The following is a 24,493-nucleotide window of genomic DNA, read 5'->3' as shown; positions in this document are numbered from 1 at the left end:
GTCATGACCAAGGCCCTGTGATTTCAAACGAACTGCCTTGACCAACACCAATTCATAAGAAATGCTCAGATTATACTAAATACTGACCTGAGAGATCAGCCTGAGACAACGGAAACATAAATTCAACCCAAAACATCAACTCAGCACACGAAACGATATATTTTTTTATATCGTTCTTCATTTACAAATTCAAAAAAGGTTTGACAATGTAAACACAAATTCTATCAGGCCCAGAAATCCACAAGGTTGAGCTGGAACAAAACATCAAGTACCCAAGCCTGTCTATTAAATACAGCACTCTGTGTGATGCTGTGTGCTTTTGTTGCTGACGGCTTTGTTGTCAAAGAATGCTGATGTGCAAATCCCAGTATGTCAGTTCTACTATACAGTCTGATGAAACATACAAACGGTGACAACGCTGCGAACAATTCGTATTACCCTTACTACTGTGCCCACCGTTACTTTCGCGTGACAGCATGACACAGCACAAAGCACCTGTCTTTATTGGCAGTTTTTATTTTGCTTTGCCACGGGGCTGTGTGATCAATCCCGGGTAGGACAGCCACAGCCAGTGTGTTTAGCTATAGCTGCAGCGGCAAAACCCCCAGGAGCACTGCTGTGTTTGTGTAGTCACCACACTGATATTGCAGGATACCAACAGTGACTCACACTGACTGAAAAATCAGTTACTACCTCTTGACTTTGTTTTTCCTTTCTTTTGCAGGGGGCAACAGTAGAAGACAGGATGGCCATTAGCGATCGACCGGCCGATATATCAGGCTGATATTTGTGTATATTACTGGTATCAGCAACAGCTGATACACGGGTACATTCGTCGACATATACATATATATATATATATATACATATATGTATTTCTCCAGCAAGATTTACAGACCGACGTATCCACTGGCAGCCCTGTGCAACTGGAGACGCTGCGGACCCGTGCAGCCCATACATTGCCCCTCCCCCACTAGCAGAGTGTGTGCAGCAGAAAGACGGAAAATGCTTGTACTCTACCTCCTTTTACCTCTTTATTTTGTGTGCATAAGAACGTTAAATATACTTTGAGTTCAATAATTGTTTGACTTGTAACATCATGTGTCATTTTTATCATGTAAAAGGAGGGAGAAAAAGCAGTTATCGGCTCCAAATATCGCCTCAGAAAAATCGGCCAAGGCGGTATCAGCCCCAAAAACTCCACATTGGCCGACCTCTAGTTGCCATCTTGATTCAGATTTTTTAATACATCCACTACTGTGACCATAAGTTGCAAAGATAACCTAGTAAAGTGCAACTAGTCGAGCAGTAGAATAAATCAAAGTTTCCAGGAGGTAAATTTGGTATTTTTCTTTGTTTTAAAGTCATTTTGACAGTTCCCTAGAGCATTGTCCTTTTCTATTTAAAGACAAGTTATTGCCACTTAAATCTCTAGACTCGCTGCTCCATTAAATTTAACGGGAGCTTTATAGACCGAAGGGCCACTCAGCAACAATGTCACATTATAAACATGGGTCATATGCCTAAACCCATGTTAACGCCAAATATCTATGAGGAGATCAGTCTTCTCTTAAAGCCGTCACTTCAGAGCTGTATGAGCCACGCTCAACTAATGACAGATCATTCCGATTCAAACCAGCATTACAGAAAAACAGATCAACTTCTGGAACCGCACGGAGCCTGCCAGTACAATCCGAGATGATGATAAAACACAATATATCAGAGCACTACAAAGATCCCACGACATTTAGTTGGAGTTAAACGCACCTTGGCTCCTCTCTCTCTCTCAGGAAGTACAAAAGCATTGCCTCAGAGGAACAAACCATGCGTAGCAAAATATTAAATCTAAGTCACAAAAATGCTACTACCGCAGACCGGCTGTCGGACATTTTGGGCCTCAGCTGTTATTGGAAAGTGGAAGTTCATATTGCAATAAGGCCAAACTGCGTAAGACGACATCCTCATGTTCTGGTACTCATAATTAGTTTGTTTGTATGTTACTGATATCGGCTTTGCAACTGTCACGTGGTGTACTCCATCAGATCTAAATGTGAAAATCTTGCCCTCTATATAAACAGGTGGCAAAAAGTTTCGATATGTAAGAGAAACAATGAGAAGGTGTGACAGATGGCAACGACACTTTAAAGGGTGCACGTTTTTTTTTTTTTTTTATTAAAAAAAAAACATTACCACAGAGCAAATGAATAAGCCATTGGAAACATTTCCTTGGACAGCTAACTAGCCTACTATCTACAAGCAGTAACCTTTAGCACAGTCATTTTGTGAGGTTATAAAAAGCAAACAGGATGTTTTTTTTACTACAGTTTTTCTTCCGTTATCTACTCGAACAATGTTTAACACCTGGATGACAATGACCCTCAGGAAAATAATATCTTCGTATCTTCTACGTTGGGTCTAAGCAGCCGTGGCTCAGAAAATAGAGCGGGTTTTCCAGAAAGCAACGTCAGTGTAAGCCTGTGTAAATGAATGGGTAGATGTATCACTGTGACTGCAAAGCGCTATATATCCACAATGTAATGACAAAACTAACCGTGCCTGACAACAAGCAAGCAACACGATGCTGAACATTTTATTCATGCTACATGATAAAATCTGCACTCAGTACACCTGTGTTGACGGGTCGACCTAATCTTGAACGACGCAAATAGGAAAAGGACCAGAACTGTACTGGTGCATTCCTACTAGCTAATGAGCAAAGTCACCATTATAGTCAGTTTACTATCAAATACAATGGTTGTGGACCAATCAGAGACACTTGGGACTTCGAGTTGCAACTGACTGCCATTGCTGTACGAGGGAGCGCTCAAGGAAATGCAGTCCAATGGGACAAACAACATCTGAATTGAAGTTACAGGAAGAATACAAAAACACAAGATCTAAGGTGAAGGTCAAAGTAGTGAAGGGACCTACAGCAGGAAACCACGGTACAAGCAAGAAGCAAGACGTCATACAACCAGATGGTTTTAAGAGGCCAGGAAAAGACACCCAACAGCAGACAATTAGTTGAGGAGGATACTCTGCTTTCATTGAAGGGAATAGGAGAAACAAGTCATACAAATAGTGGGATTCATTGGTGCCACTAATATGCCCACTGATGAGAGTAAACCCAGTTATGGAAGCACAAATAATGAATCTGCATGTGCACAGTAATGTGAACTGATGGTTTAGCCTAGGAGGTTGTCCCAGATGGAGATCACTAATGCAATTAGCAAAATGGCCTACTGTCAGCTATACTCCAAAGAAACGTTTAAAAAGCTACCGTTTGCATAGGCTCAGAAACCTTTGAAATTAGCTTCCTGCACTCCCAGATGTAGCAAAGACGAAATCGGTACCTGACACATATTGTTTTGTAAAGTCCCGCTTCACTAAAAATAGCCAGTACGTGTTCACACAGTGCTAACATTGTAGCCTAGAGTGCCTGAAATCTGTCATCCACTCCTATACTGACAAAATGAAAAAGAGCAACACGTAAACAAGTCTGCCGAGCTGTCCATATCTACTATGCTGATAAGTTAGTGTACCTGTCCTGTCGGTGTGTGTGTGTGTACTGACTGGCCAATGCCATTTGGTGCATGATAAAGTTGGACTGCGCTGAGGCATAAGCCGAGCTAAGATCTTCAATCATCGGGCGTTTACAGAGAAAACCCTGCTGCGCCAACGCAATGCTATCATTAAAAGAGGGGGAAAAAGAAGGCTGCAGGTATTTAAAACCAGAGCTATTGGTGGTTTTGATGCAGCTTAAATAAAAAAATAAAAAATTGTCTAGCTGTACTTTAGTTATGACCAGTGAAGTAAATAACAAGCTCTTGTTTTAAGTAATTCACAAGACAAAGAATGAACATGCCCCAATATTAACAATGCCTTAGACTTTGTGCAGCTTTTAAACTGTGATTAAAACATATATGGAACAAGAAAGAAAAGAAATGTTTCCTGTTTGGTCTTTTAACAGCTCATTTGGGACGATGGCTCAGTCACTAACTAGACAGTGATTCTGCCCTCTCATCGAGTCATTATTACAAGGACTTAATGTTAAATTGTGAATTATATCTTGATTGCTGATTGTTATTCAGCATTCTAATTCATTCAACAAAAGTGTGTACTCCCCAGAGGTTTGGGCGGAGGCTGCAGGGTACACATAATCACCCTGGGTCAGCCTGCAGCACGGGGAAAAAGGAGACGCAGGCCTGTAAACTTCAAAGTGAAGGGGGGAGGGCGGCTGATGCATTCTTCACTATGCTGAACTTGACCCCTAGGGTTTTCCACACACACATCATGTGACTGTTGTCAAGTGTGTGAGCGCTTGAGTGAGCACATGTATGCACGCATGTATGCAAGCCTAAATGTGCATGCGGTATGCAAGTGTGTGTGTGTGTGTGTGTGTGTGTGTGTGTGTGTGTGTGTGTGTGTGTGCGTGTGCGTGTGTGTGTGCGTGTGACCGCTTAAAACATCACAAATCAGAAAATAGTTCTTTCATTTTCTCTGAACAAATGCAGTGAAGAGGAACTAAATACACACGTTCTTTCTGTATTTCTACAACTGGCCTACACCGTCACGACTCAGTGAGCTACCCATTTAGCACTGTGCAGCATGTATAACCACACTTCACGAATATGGTAATAATAACTAGCCTGGAAGCCAGCCAACACAGGATGGGCGATACGGGCTAAAATTTAGATAAAATTTTCCCCCATAAAAAATCATGATAAAAAAATTTACAATTCCAATTCATGTTTTTGACACAATCTGTCACTGCATTCTGTCTTGAGAGCCCCACAAACAAACACTGTGCACTGAGATGATACTTTGTTAGCACAGTCAAATCTCTGGTGGTCTCTGGTCTCTTGGCTTGCGGTTGTACTTCAGGTGGTGGAATACATTTTTTTGTGTTGCTATCTTTAGCCATTATCTTTTTTTGCAAACCTTGCATATAGGACAAGTGTGTTCCACATCCACCATATGATTCTATATTTCTAATTTTAGTTCTATATTATTAATGAGTGGCCTCGTTTGGCCACGGTGGGGCTACTGTTGTGAGTACGCCATCAACTTGCACATTTATTGCAAGATGGCAATTTCTTATTGTGGTAATTGTATTTGGTAATAAATCGTCAGCGATAAGTTATCGCCCAGTGTCACCACACGCAAGATTTTTGCAGTGAAAAGTTGGTGTGGGGTTGCTCTGTTGGGAACTGATTATGCTCCAGCAAAGATCTGCCAGTGGAATCAAATCATTTGCGAGGAGGAGTGACTGTGACGAAGCCAAACACATCACCTGACGAGTTGTGGAGTTAAATTTGTCCACATTATTATAATTAGTGATTAAACTATTCATTATCTCATCTCATTCTCAGTTGAAACGCAACTCGTAATGACATCTAAACAATGGAATACCTGACACATATTATGATAAAAACCAGTCCAGGCGGCGACTTGGGATCTGATCTTAGTTACACACTGTGTATGCACATAAACAACACTTGTCACATCATTTGTCAACAGTGCTGTTCGTTGTGTGAGTCTGTGAATGTGTGTGAGTATGTGAATGTGAGTCTGAAAGCGCATCTACGCTCGTAAAGATAAATAAAGACAGAGACAAAGACATTATTTAGAAGACATGTAACTTAACGCTGATAGTTTTCCTCTTCTTAGGAGGGAATTACATACAGCGAACTCATCGTCAATCATTTCATCGATATCTCAAAGGCAGCTTGTGCGTATTCTGGCAAGGATGCATGTATTGATTCATAAAATTTTTAAACACGTAACATTTCCTTCAGCCTCTGCGTGACCGGTTTAGCACGACTAGTCTTACGAGATCACACAATGAGATTAGTCCACGTGTGAGGTAGATCCAAAACATAACACGACAGGTACAACTGAGCACAGTCGGACCTGAAAGCTCATGTCTGGCAGCATTAAAAAGAGAGTTAAAAAGAAAAGCAGGACAAAGGAAAAACCATATGAAAAAATGTACCAACTAGAGGTTAAATACCACAAATTTCGGACACCAGTAACAAATGAAAATGTCTTTCATGACCAAGCAAAGTAGTTTTATAACTAAAATAATAATAATAATAATAATAATACATCAAATATAATCAGGACCTTGTGAATCGAAATTAAATCGATCCAGTAATTCAGCAAGCGATATCCTGCTCATAAGAAGGCATTCCTACAAAAAAAAGAATTATTTTACGCATCCATTTAGTTTCCTCTCAGGTACTGTAACAGATCCAACCATAAAACTAAGACCCAGGTGTATACCAGACTTCATTTGACGTACTAATACTCCTAGAGGAAACCCATCCACGCCCCAAGCCAACTAGCCAACTCAAACAAACTACCTCTTGCTCTAATGCTAATTAACTATATACTTAACAACTGGCCTAAAGAGGCCATATTACATAAACGCTGTCCACAAGTTCACGCAGAGCAACAACGCCAGGACCTGATCAGAACAGAAATGAACTCACTACCATCTGTCCATGTAATACCGGGCGGCAGCTCTGAGCTGGAGTTTGTACTGCAAACAAGCTCCAACTACTCCAGATGTGGATACTGGGCCATTAAGTCAATACCTTAAAACAACATAACTTTTTTCATGTTTAATATTTTGACTTGTGACACACAGGCATCCACAAACATATTAACGAGGGTTCGGTTCCACTAAGTGCCCCAATAAGCCACCTTAATTAACCAGCGTGCCTTAAAATCTGCACCTCCCTCTACGCGGGAAACAGTCCTAATGAATTCAACTGTGTTCTACCCACAATGTCAATAACTCAAAATGTCTTCTGTGAAAATAACAGACACAGTTTCACTATCCAACTGAAAACCATACTGAAACTGTTCTGTTCAGTTTATCGTTAAACAATCAATACAACGTCAGTTCTCTGAACGGCTTTTTGATGACCGTGAGTTACGTATAAAATGTATTAAACAGGTTTGAGCTGGATTTATAGTTTTTTTTGCCAGACTTCTGGTAGGGAATGAGATTTTTGAGATTTAATTCATTATCCACTACTGCTTGTCCTCCAGAGTCACTGTGTGCTGGGGCCTATCCCAGCTGTCGTTGGGCAAGAGGCGAGAGACCCCGGAAAGGTCGCCTGTCTGTCACAGGGCTAACACAGAAAGACAAACAATGCACGCTTACGGTCAATTTAGAACGACCAATAAACCCAACAAGCATGTCTCTGGACTGCGGGAGGAAGCGGGAGCTCCCGGACTAATCCCACAAGGGCTTTTACTACAACCACCATGCTGCACCACTTTTAACTTAATGACAACAAAGTTCAAATGTTTGCATGAGCTTACAGTCATCTGCTTTCCAAAGATCTGTTTCTTCGGGTTTCCAGAAAGTACGGACACATGGTTGAAAAGACAAAATAAGATGAGAGAAGTCTTTCATTTATCCCACACTGAGCCGCAGTGACTTCAGTGTAGTCGGTGCATTTGGGGGAAAATAGTCCTCTTTTTCTTTTGTTACGTTTCCGAAAAATTCAAATGTATGTTAGCGTCCATGTAAAGAGTTAACAACAGAGTGATCGGGCTGACGAAATATTGTCTCTGTAAACATAGCAAGTTTGGAGTCAGGTCTCACTTAATCCAAACTATGGCAAATATTTCTCGCCGTGTGTCACGTGCACACGATCCAGAGGAGTTCCATATTTGTCTTTTATATCATGTCGGTCAGTCCATAGCTGAGGGAGACATTTTCACTCGCTGCACTTCAGTCCATTTTGTCTTTCCCTCTCCTATTCACAAAACAGCAGAGCACTGGTTACATAACCGTACTATTCTACCACACTTCCTCTATGATTTATTAAGGCCATCTAATCAATGTGCCCTGCGCAGATAACGTGACTCAGCTGCCAGCTCTGTAGCCAACCATATTCCTGCGTCCTGTGCTCAACATTTGCTCCGCTTAATTTATGACCATTCACATTGACAGTGTGATACAAAGAGAACTTAAATGTACTTCATTTGAATACACGCACACACATATATATACACACACACATATATGCATATATATATATATACACACACACACACACACGTCTTTTCTCCTCCATCTAAATATACAGGTGAAGCTTGAACTCAGATTACCTCTGACTGTCAGGTACAGTCAGGTCATTCATAGACAACTCGGGTCCCAGGATGCCACGTAGCTATTAGATTTCCATGCATCTTTGCCTGTATTTTGTTGCGTGCAGCAAAATGCAGCGTATGAATTATAACCCTTCAAAGATACTATGCACAAACTTCTCACTGCTGGTGCTTCCAATACTACTGTTTAAATCAAGCAACTCATTGGATTACATAGCGTTTAAATACAGTTGACCAAATGGCGCTTTTTCCTGTCTAATGAAAACACTCGAACTGGCAGTACTGAGCTGTTCATAATACCCTGTCTGCGTGCACTCCTTTCCATGATGGTTCTGCAAGTGTTTAACCAAGTTCTTGGTGTGAGTTTCCAACACTTCTGCAACCGTTCAAAGCGCTCGCGCTGCATAAATTGAATGTTTCGCTTTTTACTCTCTCAATCTTAAAATAACTCACGCAGCTGACATCATGACAGAGCTGCTGCCGACAGGCCTCGCTAACATCGCTGCTCGGCTTACGTGACACGGGCTGGGCATCTTTTAGCCGTGACACACAGCACGTCACTCATGCAGGGTTCAAAATGTATGTGATGGGGTTTTCTTTACAGCCAGCCCAGTAATTTTATGAACTATGGCAACAGTCCCTATTTATTTTGGTGCACGCTACCAAGTTACAGTAACTCAACAAAGCACATTGTGAAAGATGCTTTTTTTTACTCTACTTTTGTAGCACCACATAATTTAACATGGCCACAAACTAAAACCTCCGGGGTGACCATGAAGTTGAATCAGTACTGTCAACAGAGGAAGGCCTAACAAAATGGGGGATTTATAGTGCTACTACTGAAAACCTGTTTGTTGCGTATGCATGTAGTGATTAATACCAAATTCATATACCATATTTATCGCATTAGCCGTATCAGATTAGACAATTACAAGGTCATGAATGCTTGACGTAACTTGGCCCTGGCGCACGTTGGACACCAACCAATCAGGGCTTGCTCTGCTCCATATCTTGGATTATGTCAGTCGTGGTGGTGGTGGTGGGGGGGGGTTGGACCGTGACCTACTCGCACCAAACAAACAAACACTGAATGGATTGCAACTGTACGTTGCTAAAAAGATCTGCCCGATAAAGAATCTGTTGATCCTGGTGTCGCCAAACAGGTTAGTTTGGTTCTTCAACGGCCATTGAAATGAGTTAATGATACAAAATTTACTTCAAATCACCGCAAAGGTTTTTGGTACTCAAATAGCACACACTATCGGTTGGTTATAGACCTCGCCAGCATCGTGGTATGGGGGAACGATAGGGAAGCCATTAATGCAGCAATACCGCTGAGGAAGGGCAGGCAGCAACCGGAGCACATCAGTCTCAACACCACTCGCCGGCCTAGAGCACATACAGCCTCCTCCACCTCATCAATGGTAGACCGCACTTTAATAGTTTAACATGAAGACTCCTGGACAACTCTTCCGGCAACAAAGCTCCAACAGACAACAAAATGTGACGCTGGCCCATCTGGCAGAAAGTCCTGGACAGTTTTACTCATTGTTTGGGACTGTTGCAATAACAATAACACACATTTGCATGGCGTTGTTTAGTTTTACAGGTCTACACCCCAGCCTAAACAAAATACGGAACTGACTGAATGATTAGCAATGACCTGTCCCCATTTCAGCATCGGCGTACACTATTACGAGAATAACACCACTATGGGTTCTGTTATATGTCAGTCGGTTTCAGCGTGACTAAGACCAAAACTACAGACTCCCAATATGAAAGATGTTCAGGAAGAGGAACAGTGGGAGCTCAACAGATGTGGCAACCCTCACTGCATCTGCAGTGTGTAATTACGGGCACAAGATAACAGTTTTTCCAACGGTGGTTGTGTGTGTGTGTTTCACGTAGATTATACGTTTTTTGTGTACATGTCATTGTTTGGAAAGTGTCCTTGTGTAACACACAGAGCCATCAACAGTGTCACCACCTCCTCCAGGAAGTGTCGCCAAACGTTCTCTCTTTGAAGTTGCACTATGATACCACAAAGACTGACATAAGCCGACAATGAAAATGTGGAACTTTACGTCACACAAACCCACATGGACCCCTGGGGCCGAGGCAGATCTATGAATTAGACTTAAAATGGAAAAAAAAAATTAAAAAAAACATGTGTGATGATACACTCCTTGCAGGGCCGGGCAGTACATCCGTCACAATTCAAGTAATTAAAAAGAGTTTTTCAACAACAAAATTTACAAATATTACAGGTGACTGCTTCATTTGCAGCACAGCTGTTGTCTGTTGTCACAACAATAAAACTGACGGTTGCCGTTTCCTTGGACCCACCTGGCGGCCTAGTCTGCCAGTCAGCAGCAAGCTTTAATCATTGTAGCTGGTGAAGTCAACAAAATAATACCAAAGGCAGGTGGTGCTACTGTATGATATGGAAATGGTTTCTTTTTCCAATGCACACCTTGGAACGGACCACTGTGCTGCGTAAAGGTTGTAAAAAATAAGTTGAAACCAAAAGCCGAGGCACAACAACGCCTGTTCCACCGACTGACGCGAAAGCATACACACAGTGGAAATGGGAACAATCAGAAAATAAACTGCTTTGTTATGATACAGAATTGACAAGGACAGAGCACTTAACGGCATATCCTTCCAGATATCCTCCAAATACATATTTTAATAACGTACACTGGCAGCATAGCGAGTGTTGCTAACATATGTTTTTCTTTGTAAAAAAAAAATGTAATAAGCGTAACACTGAAACGCAATGTTATTCAGATTGTTGTCCACACTGCCCAACCCTGTCATTAAGAAGCTCCAGTGTTATGCTCCAGTATTATTCCTAGTCTTCCTAATATTAAATACGGAATTCAGCACCTCTCAAAATGTTAGCATTTCCATTTCCTGTTGTAAATAAATCAGACCACAATGCCATGCATTCAACAAACGTAAGAGGGTGTGAAAATGTACATTAAAACCTAGAAATATCTTAATCTAATTAGTCTGAGAATCCAAAATGTGGACAAACTGACTATGAATTACCAGCCTTTTCCTTCCTAGCACAGACACTGAAGGCTTATCTGGGACTGGTACATTGTGTCATTGAGTTGTGCTTCACAAGGTTGGCAAGTGGCCCTCCTGGGCGTGTGTGTGTGTGTGTGTGTGCGCGCCTGTGTGTGTGTGGTGTGTGTACGTTCACCCCTCCCCCCACCACACCGCCCATGGCTTTGGAGCAACCAGCTGCACAGCACTCTAGTAAGGTTTCAGTCAAACTGGCACAGAGGTAATAAAGCAGAGGACACAAACAAATACAATGAACTTTGGCACATTTGTGAAGGTACTCTACAGTGCAGGCAACCACGGTTGAAGTGTTGCCTTCACTTAAACTTTGCTCGTATACGTGTGACCAACAAATCATTGTGTTGCAACTGGTGCAACTGTTGGACAAAAAAAAAAATGGCAACTTTCAGTTTTGTTTCATAACCATTCTGGTGAATCTACAAATACAGACTCATTTTAAAGCTGTTCTCTGAACACACGTCAAGTATTTAAATTAAGTAGGAAATAAAGAAACAAAATTAGTGACTGGAAAGTGTCTAAATATGCACAGAATAAAATAATATTAAAGCACAATTTAAAAAAAAAAAAGTTTTCTTAATCACACTTAAACACTGATATATTTTTTTGTGTAAACTATTATAACCTGAGACGTATGTTTCACATATTACGTCCACGCCTAAATGTTTAAAAATAAATTTAAAAGTACTTTAATTCACAGCTAGCAGTAGTTGCAGGAAGGAAGGGCGCGCTCACAAAACACGAGCCACGCACGAGAACGAACACGTGCACGCGACAACGCGCGCCTACTCACGCGCCGAAGCTGCCCATCCCCCCACACCCGAGAGAAAATATAAAAATAAACGTTCAAAACAGCGCAATAACACGACCAAACCTCGCATCCACAGTCCTGTGTGACCACTCTACGCGCGGGCATCATTTATAACGGCAAGAAAGGTGTAAAAAGAAGATAAACACTCACCGAAAGCTCCAAATCACACAAGGGGGGGTGTCTTCTTCTCCTCTGTGCTCCTAATATGGAATCTCCTCCTCCACCACCGCTGTTTTTCTAGCTCTGATTAAACCTCGAAAAAAGCGTTATAACGGGCTTCAGACCCGGCCAGCCGGTGCTGGGAATCCCCAATGACCGGTGTGTTTTGGATACACGGGCACATACAGTGATAAATCCCCTTAAAAATGAGCTGGATGTACAGTTGGGTCTAGGATGTAGGTTTGCTCGCTAGTAGAGAAAAGAGCCAAGCGGTTCAGTAGCAGCCAGCGGCTTCAGACTGAAACACAGAGCGGGTGACCCGGCAGGCGAAAATGAGCTAGGCCTGAGCTCCTCTCTGCAGGAAGCACACTCCAGTCACATAAACATCAAAATGGGTGTCGCAGTATGGAAAAGGATTGTGTAGTCGTCGGTCTCTCGCTTGGCGGTAACTGCTCAAAAATAAATAAATATTACATAAAAATATAAATTAATTTATTTTTAAAAAACGAATTATGCGTTTATAGCGCCCACTAGTAGCCTATGACACTGTTTCATATACAATGTTTTTGTTTGTTTGTTTGTTTGTAGCTTTGAATATTGTTAGCCTAATAGCAAATTGCATTAATATTTTTTTGACTTAATGTTTGGTTGTTTGTTTATTTGAAAGGAACAACCACATTAATGAACAAACATGCAGTAATAGATTGTGTTACAATATCAGTAAAAAAGTGCGTTTTTTGTTGACTTAGGCAATTATACTATCAGGCTAACGATATGTATATATTTACTATTGCTATTTTATTTTATAATTTTATCTACATTTTATTTATTTATCCATACTGTGTGCAACAAACATCAGGACAAATTCCTTGTATGTACAAACATACGTAGTAATAAAGTCTCTTCTGATTGTAATGATGATTATTTCATAGCTATTTTTGGACTCTAGCTATCAGGTGAAAGCTTCGGGCACTATTAAAGTATTTATTACATGTGTGCAAAAATGATTTGTGTGCTATGTTTTGCGATTTTGACATAGTGGCCAAACTATGTCACTACAACTTCTGCATTCGTCACGTACACGGCATTTTTTCATGCACAATCACTAGCGGAAGGATTGACAGTAAAAATAATGCATAAACTAGCTGAGCTAAATAATTAACTAGCTACTTGGCTTGACAATGTACCTCTCCATCTAGCTAGCATTTGTACTGCCAATTTAAACTCTATGGAAAAGTGAGGAAAACAATAATGACTGTTAATTTTTGACCACTTCACATAACACATCCATTGTGCAATAGTGCAACAGGGCCTTCGGCATTCAGTTTTCTTCTTCAAATGCACCACCGTGCAGTGGTTAGCCTTGTCACTTCACAGCAAGAAGGTCCTGCTGGTTAGTTGAGGTCTTTCTGTGCACGTCCTTCTTGCAACTGTGTGTGTTTTCTGTGGCTGACTCTGCTTCCTACCACAGTCAGAACACATTCACATTAGGTTGACTGATTCTAAATTGGCTATAGGTGCGGACGTGATTGCAAATGGTATTGTCTCTTTGCATCAGCGCTGTGATAGCGACCTATGCGAGGTGTACCCTAAATCTCACCCAATGATACTCACGCATACACACACACACACACACACACACACACACACACACACACACACACAAAGCTCTAAGGATAGGTGGTAATAGACAATAGATTAAATGTACTTTTATAGTCTGGAAGAGATGCTGAAAAATGCTCTTCTCCTTTTTAGAAAGAGACACAAAGCCAATCCACTTCCACATGAAGCGTTCTACTTCTATATCACACTGAACAAAACAGAGATAGTACAGCAAATACTCACAACGGTCTCTTATTCAGTAATGAAACAAGACTGACTTACCCAGTCACACTGTGTCGTAATGAAACTGTTGGGAAAGGAGGACACAGCCACAAAATAATTATGGTAGAAAGTTGGTGTGGAGATATTCATTGAAATGAGTGTCTGCCTAAAACTGGGTGTGAACAGTGTATGCTGGGACAAAACAGCTGCATCTGCCTGCAGTTGAAAGCTAACATTAGCCATAGAGTCACAAACCTACATCAATGTACAAATGTCCTTCCTAAAATTACTGAATCAAACTACATTTAATGTAATTTTGTTCTACTATCAGTCAGTGGGTGTGTATGTTTAAATCACACTATCATCTGTTCCAACTAAATGAAAGGTGCGGTCCAGTTTATTGGATCAGTGACTAAATGAAGCTCAGGTGAAAGCTCAGTAAGGAAGCTCTGTCCCTTCAGGTAAACGCTGGCCGTCTGCTGCTCTATTTCCTTATCTCTTCCCATGATGTCGAAATCAGTCTGGCCTCAACTGCCACGTCACTGCTTCCTTCCAATAAAACTATTTCCCCGCCTTCTCCCAGCCGATCACTTCCTCGTCCCTGTGCTTTAAAGACTCTCCACGTGCAGGCTGCCCATTGTGCAACCCTCCTCCTGCTCCTCCCCACCTCCACCTCCCTATGGTCATTCCTCACAGTCTGACCTTCGGCCTCCTGACTCCCCAAACTATTACCATGCACCTTCACATTCATATTTCCTCAATAAAGTTCATTCTTCACCTACTTGATCTCCCCTTATGGAACTATTGCCTTAAAGAACAACTTTCAGTTTAAAAAGTTTCCTTATCTGAAAAATAATGCACAATTTCATATCATGAGAGAAAGGCAGAAATGCATATATATAGATATATATACTGTATATACATTTTTTATTTTATCTCACCTTTATGTCACATAAGCCTTGGTTTGTCCTCCCACAACAGGTCTCATGTAGAGAAGAGAAGATGTCTGAGCAGAGGGTTAGTAGGAGGCTGAACAAGGTTGGCACGTCCAGCTGTTGAGACACACTTTGGGCTCGGGGTACTTGCATTTTTAGGGAAGTGCATATCAAGTTACGCCACAGGCTACAGCGTAGGGTCTGGAGCTATGGCATAGGTACATGGTAGCTATGATGTTGTGACACACAACTATAAATCAGGTTTAAGAGAGATTGTGGAAGGCTAGGGTTTAGATTTATACAAGTTTTATCTAGCACTTGTGGAAGGAACAGAGGCAAGAGGCTTATATAAGGGAAACCCTACAGCATGTCTCCAACCCCAACCCACCCTAACCCAAATTTTTTTTTTTTCTCTTTCATTTGTTTAAACAGGGTTCTCTTAGTCTACTGCCAGGACTTGTGTGACAATCTGCTCACTTTTCTGCATAAATGTAGAGGAGCAAATGTTTTTAAGAGGCACCATATATTAAAAAATCGGTTTTCTGCTTCACTTTTCTGCACTTATATTCACAGGCATTGTCAGCCTGGAAGAGGGTATTTAATAGTACTGCAAGGAGACAGTTGGTAGCGTTTAACAATTTCAGCAACTTTATATGTCACCGCAAAGTAGCAGTCTGCATCTTTTTGACACAGCTAATATTTTATTTCCATACACACCGGAATGTACCGGGTGGTAGAGGTAATGTAAACTGCAGCCTTTACACACAGAGCTGCATACTCCGCAGACATAAACAATGGAAAATGGGCAGCATACAGCAGCTACTCGTGTACGAATTAAGTGAAACCATATGCTCATCAACGCGCTCGTACACACATACACAGGTAAGGCCAGCTAAGACAAAGAGACTCCCATGCCCAGACAACAGGAGGACGGGTAATGACGTTTAAATGTGGAGGACGAGGGGGGGGCAACGGCGTATTTTTTCCCTCAGTGTGTTCTTTCCCACGCCTGGGGAGGTTTGTAGTACAAGGGGGGCCCTACATTTTTGATGGGGTGATTATTTTTACACTGCCTGCCCTATTTTTTGCTTGCGAGGGGAAATGTGGCTAACTAACAACATCATTTTGATGCATCCATGGTCTATCACTGCAACTCTAAAAGTGTGAGTGAGTGTATGGTTAGGGATGGGTCACTGAACCATCCATTAGTTAAGGTACTATAGGTCTCGGCTGTTGAAGGATGAGGCAATGAGCACCTATCCTCTACTGTCTTCTCTCTGGCACCGTGCTCCTATCCTCTAATTTTTTATTTTTTATTTTTTTATGTAATTTATCTAATTTTATCTAATTTATCTGTGTGCCCCTCTCTCCATCTGCAGCCTTGCAGTGATACACATATTTTTTTATCCAACAACCTAAGTCTAGAGCTCAAATAAGAGTCCCAGAAAGACCCAAAGAAATAATTTTAAGCCTACTGTACAAAGCATAAAGCTAATATATTATTAGTAGCCAGTGTCGATAAGTCCCTGTGCAACTAGCCACAATGAAACCACAGTATGTTCCGCTCACTTAAGTGAAATAGACAGTCAAAGGCTTTTTTCCCCTTTGTACACAAAATTGGCTGAGTTTACTTTTATAACTGGTACAGGATATTCAGCATGAAGCCTTTACATTTAATGGCAACCAAAGGAGCAGTTCCACATTTTGGGGAAATTATGATATATTTGCTTTCTTTCAAATATAGTTTTATGAGAAGAATAGACATTTGGACGTGTGACAGCGAAGGCAGCGGTGTTAAGAATGAAATGAGACTGTATCTGCATATAGCACCCATGCATCTGAATCTGGGGATATTGACCTGGACAAGATGAGCATGTATTGCTGCAAGTGTAAATGCATCATAACTGCAGGTGATTGGATCTCACCTTGGCTCACGTTGTTTGCGCCTCAGCCTGGTGTAAATGCAGCCTGACAACATTCATAAGTAAAACTAAAAGCTGCACTGAGCACGACAAAAGGTCACCACACTCCCACTCTTCCTGCTAGCTGATGCAGTGCTGATAAAAAGCTACAAGCCGAGGCAAGAAAATCTTTTCCGGTTAAAAGTTGTGCAGAGTCTAAGTGCGAGGTTATCAGCATCAGGTGTAAGCGTAACACCCATGAATTAAATGTCATTATCAAAATGATGTAAATGCGGTCACAGATCACACGTTAAGGAATAAGAAATGGATCTACTGTTATTAAGAAAACTTGCATTTGTGAACTTCCTCTCCAGTTTCCAGCGCTGATTGTGTGCCACGTGCATACTTAATTTGGCGGATTGTTTACTGCAAGATTAGAAATAAAGATATATGCTGCATGCGTGTTTATGTTTGCAGAAAAGTATTGCAAGAATGCAATAAAACAAGTGACTGAGGCTTGAGCTCCCAGTCGACTGTCCCAACCGACACAAAACATGAGATTCTTGTCATCCAGTTGAGCCAGGAGGTATTAGATGACAGCTCAGCAGATACAGCAATAGGAATTACTTGGAGTGGAACGGCATGAGTTACATCGTGTGACACTAGGATGCCCTTTGGAAAAAGATTCTTAGAAACTTATTTTTTGCCGAGGGAAACTTTGCATATTATGTGAGAAACCGAAGGCAGTAGCACCTTCAGATATATCTGACTAAAATTGAATTACAGTCCTGCTAATCCTGTCCAGTCCTGTTAATATATAAGATAGTATCTTATGATACAGCAGCCAAAGCGTCTAGTAGATGTGTTTGTAAGTGAGCACTAATTGTTTGTGAATGGTCAGGCCGGGCTAAAAGTGATATATTTAACCACAGTTGCAAAGGAGGTTGTCCTATATTTCCAAAGGTTGTGAGAGTGCAAGTGGTGATTTCGGATGTGTGGTGTTTTGCTCTCAACTCTCGGGCTGAAAAACAAATTACCCCAGTCCCAATAAACATCTTTGTCCACCAGTTCCCACTGATGTGGATAAATCAGCCTGTTACTCTCAGGTTTCTATCCATTCTAATCTGACATGTGCCTAAAATAGACCTGCATGTGAGTGTGTACCATGCTGTGAATATGTGACACTGATTGTGTTTATAACAGTGGTTTTGGTGTCCCTCCCGACCTTTTAAATTTGATCCACGACAACAGTTCACGTGACTTTAGGTTGCTGTCGTAAATCTTTGACTTTACAAAGCTATATAGTGAGTTTCAGCACACCGTTGACCAGTCTGACCTGTATCTTTATTGTTTGGTTCGCTCTCACTGCATGCCAATAAAAAAAAAAAACTCTACAATTCTCAGCCTATTGGAAAAATACACTCCCTGGGGAACATACTGCATCATTCAGCTGTTGAGAAGCTAAAACTGGGCTAAAATCAAGTGAATACTGGACTGATATCCTTCAATTTACACAAAACACATGTCCCAGTGAATGATTGTGTTGCTCCTGAGCTAGTGGATGTGTAAATGTGAAGCTGCCATATAAACCCAAGGTAACGGTATGTCAATACCAAGACTTGTTTCTGTTTATCCACCAAAAGAAAAAAGAAAAAATCAATTGTGCACATTTCTGTTAACATCTCAAATAGGGGGCTGTACTAAAGATGTGCTTAAAGGATTTCAAGAGCTTTTACCTAGTAAAAAATATATATATAAAAAAACAAAACTCATTAATAGATTATTATATACACACCAACCATGTATTTATTCTTTCTTTGGCTACATTTTTCCAGCCACTGCACATCCAAAAAAAGCATCAGCTTTTAAAACCTCATACCAGAATTATACTATGTCCACTTCAAAGGACAAGTCATTCTTCATAGCACCTCTGGCATATTTAGTGCTTTGACAATGACAAGGTCTCAACAAAGCATGGCTCCATAATACATCTTCATAAGGCCTTACAGTAATGGTTGTGCTCTACCTACAGAGCTATAATTTACCCTCGGCGGCGGAGACTGGGATAGCAGGGCTGCCCGTTGCTGTTAAGTGATTAAATTATTTAGTGCAACAGAGACGGAGACAGAGAAAAGGGATATTGAACGGGTGTCCGTCTGTACGGCGAGTGTGTAAGAAAAACAAAGAAATGACTTGTGTCGTTTTAAATGCAAGTGTCTGCATGCGTGTTTTTGTCCGCGAATGACAACAGAGAGCGACGCGTTCTGCCTCAGCCCGACACGACTAATGGAGGTTGGTGGGTTTAATATCCTCATCGATCCCGGCTCACCTCGTTACACATTAACATTTACAACTAGCAAATCCAGCTCAGACTGTTAAAGACTCTCCTGAGTGAAAGGGAGACGAAAAGACAGGGAAGTGATCTGAGGAAGGAGGAGGAGAAAACTACCAATAATAAATCCCAGAGTGCACACATAAACCCGACTTATAATATCTACCAGTGGCAGTACCACTGATGTGGTTGCTTAAAATGAGAACTTGAGTGAAACTGAATGAGACGCCAGCAAAGAAAAGAGAAATACTAAAACATTTAAGGTATATGTGTTTATATTTGTGCATAATTTGGTCAAAATGTGATAAAAGAAAAAATTAAGGTACATTTGGATTCAGACTAAACTTTTGTCACTGTTAGCGTGCTAGGATGCCAATAGCATTTCACCTACCACTACCTCAAATGCCCTTTTCCCATTAGTATTACCAGTGGATATCATGGGATCATCCTATGCGCTTTCGCATGGGATAAGCAAACTGTTTTACTCCGATCTACTGAGATTATCCCGACTGTGATGTCAAAGCTCTGCTACTTTCTTCTTCCACTCCACAATAGGCCAGCTCCGAATCCTCCCAAATTTCCTCCCGACATTTTCTCCCATCCTCCATTTTGCATTTTGCTCTTCAAGGCAGAAAAAAAAGATACACCTAGTAGAGACACATTTCAGAAACACAGAGATGCCAGTTTGGATGGGACTAGTATCATGGCGAGACCTCTGTATTTTGAAAGAATACGCTAATTCGCTGTGCATTTTTTACTGTTATTTAATTATGGACATGGCTGATTGGCACGGGATTAAGATCAGTTAATACAAAGAATGGGTACCCAGGTAAAACGAAATAGATCACAGGTCTTCAACACGGGGTCCACGACCCCTAGGGGGTCCACGGAGGTACTGCGGGGAGGTCACAAAATCTTTGGTTTATTAGATATTACGTAGTGGTGAATTACGTAGTTCACATTGGAAGCACCTGGTGGATATGTGGCAACACAGAAATATCCTAAATAAAAGTAAATATTCAAATAAATAAACGAACGGCTAACCTGACAGGTGACGGAGTGAGTGCAGCTCCCTCACAAAGTGTAAGGTTGGAGTCAAATCCTAGTTGCGTCCAGGCCAGAACTGGTATGGCTTGATTTCAAAGGGATGGAAGTGGTTTGTTAACAGAGTCTGATTGCTAAGAACATGAGTCATACAGGATGAGAGATGAGAGAAGAAATAGGGGTGTAAGAAATGTCTAAGTAATGTCTAATTTGCTTATTTTTACTAATGAAGAAGAAACCAGTCTCAAAGAGGCAATTCAAATTGTGTAACACAAAAATATATGTAATGTCAAACCTGTATGGAAACAACTGGAGTTTTCTTCATTTTTCTTTCCAATCAACATGCATCAATTTTTTGAGTGTCGTTTTTTTTTGTTCACGTTTGTGCATTTCAGTTTCACTTTAGTTCACCAGACAGTTTCTGTGATGTAGTTTGTTTTTTTCAGTTTAACCACAAGAGTTTTACACCAGCCCAGGCTGTAGAACCCCTCCAACTGTGAGTCACCCAAGACAGTCTCCGGGGAAGATAAATGTGAAAGTCTGAATGGTTTTGACTTCCAGAACTAGGGGTGACACAATAGCTCTTTCCACTTCACAACATGGGCGGCCATGAAACTGATTCAAATTAATGCTCATTCTCGCGCATGAATTAATCTTTAGACAGTTATTTTTCCATTTAATCAGCCCTCGCCTCCCGGATTCCAAGGTCACACTTTCACAATACTTGTTTTGTTTGAGTCCTAAAAATGCAGACATTAAATTAATTTCATGCTATGAAATGAAGTTATAAATCACGCCGTCACATTTGATGAACTCCTGGATCCTAAGTAGCGCGGCTATCTCGAGCACCAGCTGCTGGCTCGGTCTAACACATCCAAGTCATGCCATGTGACAGATTATGATTGACTTCCGTAAATAGGGCTGCTCTGCGGGGACCACTCTGGAAAAATGGAGTGAGAGGATCAGTAATGGCTCATAGCACATACTGTATCACATACTGTAACTCCTCTGAGAGGTCTGCAGACTCCTACGTGCATTGATCCAGACTCCTACGTGGATACATGTACAGTGGTGTGTTGTTTTCTAGCCCTGGAGTAAAATATGGATTCATATTAATGACTCAGACAGTAATAATCGAACCCTGCGTGATGCAGTCTTGAAATCAATGAATATGCAAATCGAGGCAGAAGTACCTTCATATACTGGAGCAGTTTTCTCAGTCTGTCTTTGAGGTATCCTGCGGAGTTTTCTTGTATGTAAACATAGTTATTTTGCAGCTAGTGTTAGCATAGCATAAGCTAAGACACCACCATCTCATATAAATCTGTGGACATGCTATGAGATTGCGTGACTTTTGCTCTGTGAAGCCAATTTAGCATAAAGACATGGGATTTGTACTCTTTCCAAGACCCTGAATATTCTCCACATAAAAGTTTTACATTGATAAAAGCAGGAGTGGATCAGGTGTTTTCTGAAAAAAAGAAAAAAAAATGTTTTGGGTGTTGTTACTTGAAAACCAGAGCAAAGGGTTACACTATCAAGTTAAAAGTAGATGTTAGATTCCATATTCTAGGGATGCAGCTCTGCGTTAAATAGGACATCAATAAGTCTCATTCATTCATCGTGTTAGTGTCTGACATAAGAACATTATTGTGATTAGATTTTGATGATGTCCTGAGAGTTTAGACCCAGTAGAAGTCAAGGAAATACATATGGTGGTAAAGTGCAGACTGAAACCTTTGGTAGAGATTGTCATTGTATTAATGTGTTCTGTTTAGAGTATTTTCTGTAATACGGTTTGGTTTCATTTTGTAGGATTCTTCCTTGGTCTTTCGTGTCCTGCTGTACTTCCTGTCCATATTGCTTTCCCCTGTGTCTTGTTAATCCATTAGCCTCTGTGTGCATATACACTGATCAGCCAGAACATTAAAACCACCCAGAGGAGAAGTAAATAACATTTAGCATCCAGAGCGGCCCCTGCCCTCAACCCATAGGACCCACAGGACACCCTCAGAAGGCCCATGTCCATTCCCTGATGAGTCACAACTGGTTTGAAAGCACAAGGGACACTTACACAATATTAGGAAGGCGATCATAATGTTATGTCTGGTGTATGTTGGTGAAGAGTAGGCCTCTTCCTTGTTGTTTAAGTTGTCTGCTTGTTCATGTACCATCGTGTTTCCTAGAGTTTTTGTTCAGCTCTTCGTGATTGCTGGTTTCCAGAGTTTTGCTTTTCTTTTGTTCTTTGGAATACCCCGCCTCACACTGCAGCACTTTTTGTTCCTAATTTGTAAGTTTAAGTTAGTTTTGTTTCCTGTCCCTGCCTCCCCCTACGTCTGCATGTCTTACTTTCTAGTTACACATCTTCCTGGACATCCAGAAGTGGCAATGGGGAGAAGGATTCATGCAAATTAGTCAGCGTACTTACAACGACCTTTCCCAACAACAAAGGACACCCCTGATGTAATAAAACGCACAGTATGCACTGCTGCTTGTGGCTGATGGCTTTTGCACCATAACACAGTACTGACACGAGGCACTCATTTTCTTCAGTTCTGCGCTGAGCAGTGAGGAGCCTGGAGATGATTTGAATGTGTTGAGTTGAACAGCCATCAAGTGTTTATGTGGAAACAAGATCTCGATCACTGAGCTGTAAAATTGTTTTGTGCTCTATCAATTTCACCTTCGGCGCCCCGTCCCCCACCCTCCCAAGTCAGTTCAGAGGCCATTCCCAAACATCCGAACTGTACTGGAATTATATCAGGCCTCAGCTGGATAAGCCTGATCTAAAGAATCATTTCATTATTTATTGATTTACAGTTGATGTAGCTGGTTAAAAGCAGATAGTGTTAAACAGATAGTGTCATTGCGTGGAGTTAAGTCTACTGGAACAAAGAGAACTTGCAGTAGGAATCCATATCTGGCTTGTCTGATCCCCTCCCCCAATTACAGTGAGCATTCTTTTAAGACATGACTGTCACCAAAAGCACTGAAAAATGATAAGCAGTTTTCAAGTTTACAGTGTACACCAGGTCAGGATTTAGTCCAACATGCAGTATGTACACCCATGAGGTACATTCAGACCCAGATTGACCCCGCATCGCCACAAGTCTCCGACCTCCTGCTGTGAGAGCTGCGTGCTGTTTTTTTTTTTTTTTTTTTATGCTTTTAGTTTGGTGATGACTTGAAGAATGGACTGGTCAAACCCCGCTCTTTCAAAAGACTGCTGATATTTGAATAAATCACAGCATCCTGAACAGAGCCCGATATATGCCGCACAATCTCCTCTTCTCCACGGATGCAGAACAGTTCAGGGACCTCACGGTCTTGCCAGTGCGCTGTCATGATCGATAAAGTGTGCCACATCGATATACAAGCTGCATATAAACACAGTCATACATGCATTCCCCGATTGGTGCAATTTCCCAAACATGACGTAGGAATAATTCACCTGTGCGCTTCCATTAACGATCGCATAATAACACATTTGAGTTGTTTGATTTAAAAAAAAAAAAAAAAAAAAATCAACAAAAATTTCTGCCCTTCAGAGGTCGGTCTCTTATGGGACTGGACCAAAACTTTGCTCAGTTTTTGAGTTGCTCACAGCCCTGGAGCTTCTACAATGACACAGTCTGATAGGCCGTCCAGCGACAAAATCAGAATGTAACAGGCAGGTACATCAACATCATCGTGTAAATTAGCGGATCGATGCGACATTCCTGTTTACATCAAAGCCAAGCCAAGCTGGGCCAAAAAAATCCACATGGATGCCAGGTCCCAGCATAACATTGTATTGTCAGTGGTTGTAATGTTGTGGCTGATCGGTGTATTGAGATATAACCTAAGCAAGATTCAAGAGCAGAAGAATAGATTTACCAGCAGAGTGTTAAAAAATACATTCAAATGTATCCCCCAAAAAAACTAACAACTCCCAAACTGTTTTGAATCACGGCCAACTTCCTTTTGTTGTGTAAATTACATATGCATATAAATATAAATATGATATGACCGTTTCCTCATGCTCGGCTTGAAACAGGAATACAAGTGTAATCTGAGCAGCGAGGTCGTTTCAAATGAGAGGCATGAAAGAATAGTTTTTGTTCCTTTCTGTTTTCCTTCTCCTAGTCTCACTACCCATTATGTCCATCTCTCCGCCTCGCTACTCAGATCGAATCATCCACCCCTACACAAGAGCAGATAGAGGTGGGGGGAGGGGGAGGGGGGGGGAGTGGGGGAAGGGTGGAGAGAGAGGGAGAGAGAGCTTATT

At 41.3% G+C, this 24,493-nt stretch overlaps 1 protein-coding gene across 1 annotated transcript in view; it reads right to left on the bottom strand.

Annotated features, from left to right (window-relative positions):
• tbl1xr1a (tbl1x receptor 1a) overlaps positions 1-12,479 on the bottom strand; it is a 41,293-nt gene extending 28,814 nt beyond the window's left edge. Inside the window, exon 1 of the mRNA XM_047586576.1 lies at positions 12,182-12,479. The gene's annotated coding sequence lies outside the window, so the exon portion shown is untranslated. The remainder of the gene's footprint in view (positions 1-12,181) is intronic.
• Positions 12,480-24,493: the final 12,014 nt, after the last annotated feature.

This window comes from Mugil cephalus, chromosome 6 (genome assembly GCF_022458985.1).
Source record: "Mugil cephalus isolate CIBA_MC_2020 chromosome 6, CIBA_Mcephalus_1.1, whole genome shotgun sequence".
Classification (NCBI taxonomy): Eukaryota; Metazoa; Chordata; class Actinopteri; order Mugiliformes; family Mugilidae; genus Mugil; species Mugil cephalus.
This window is presented reverse-complemented; position numbering and strand designations above follow the sequence as displayed.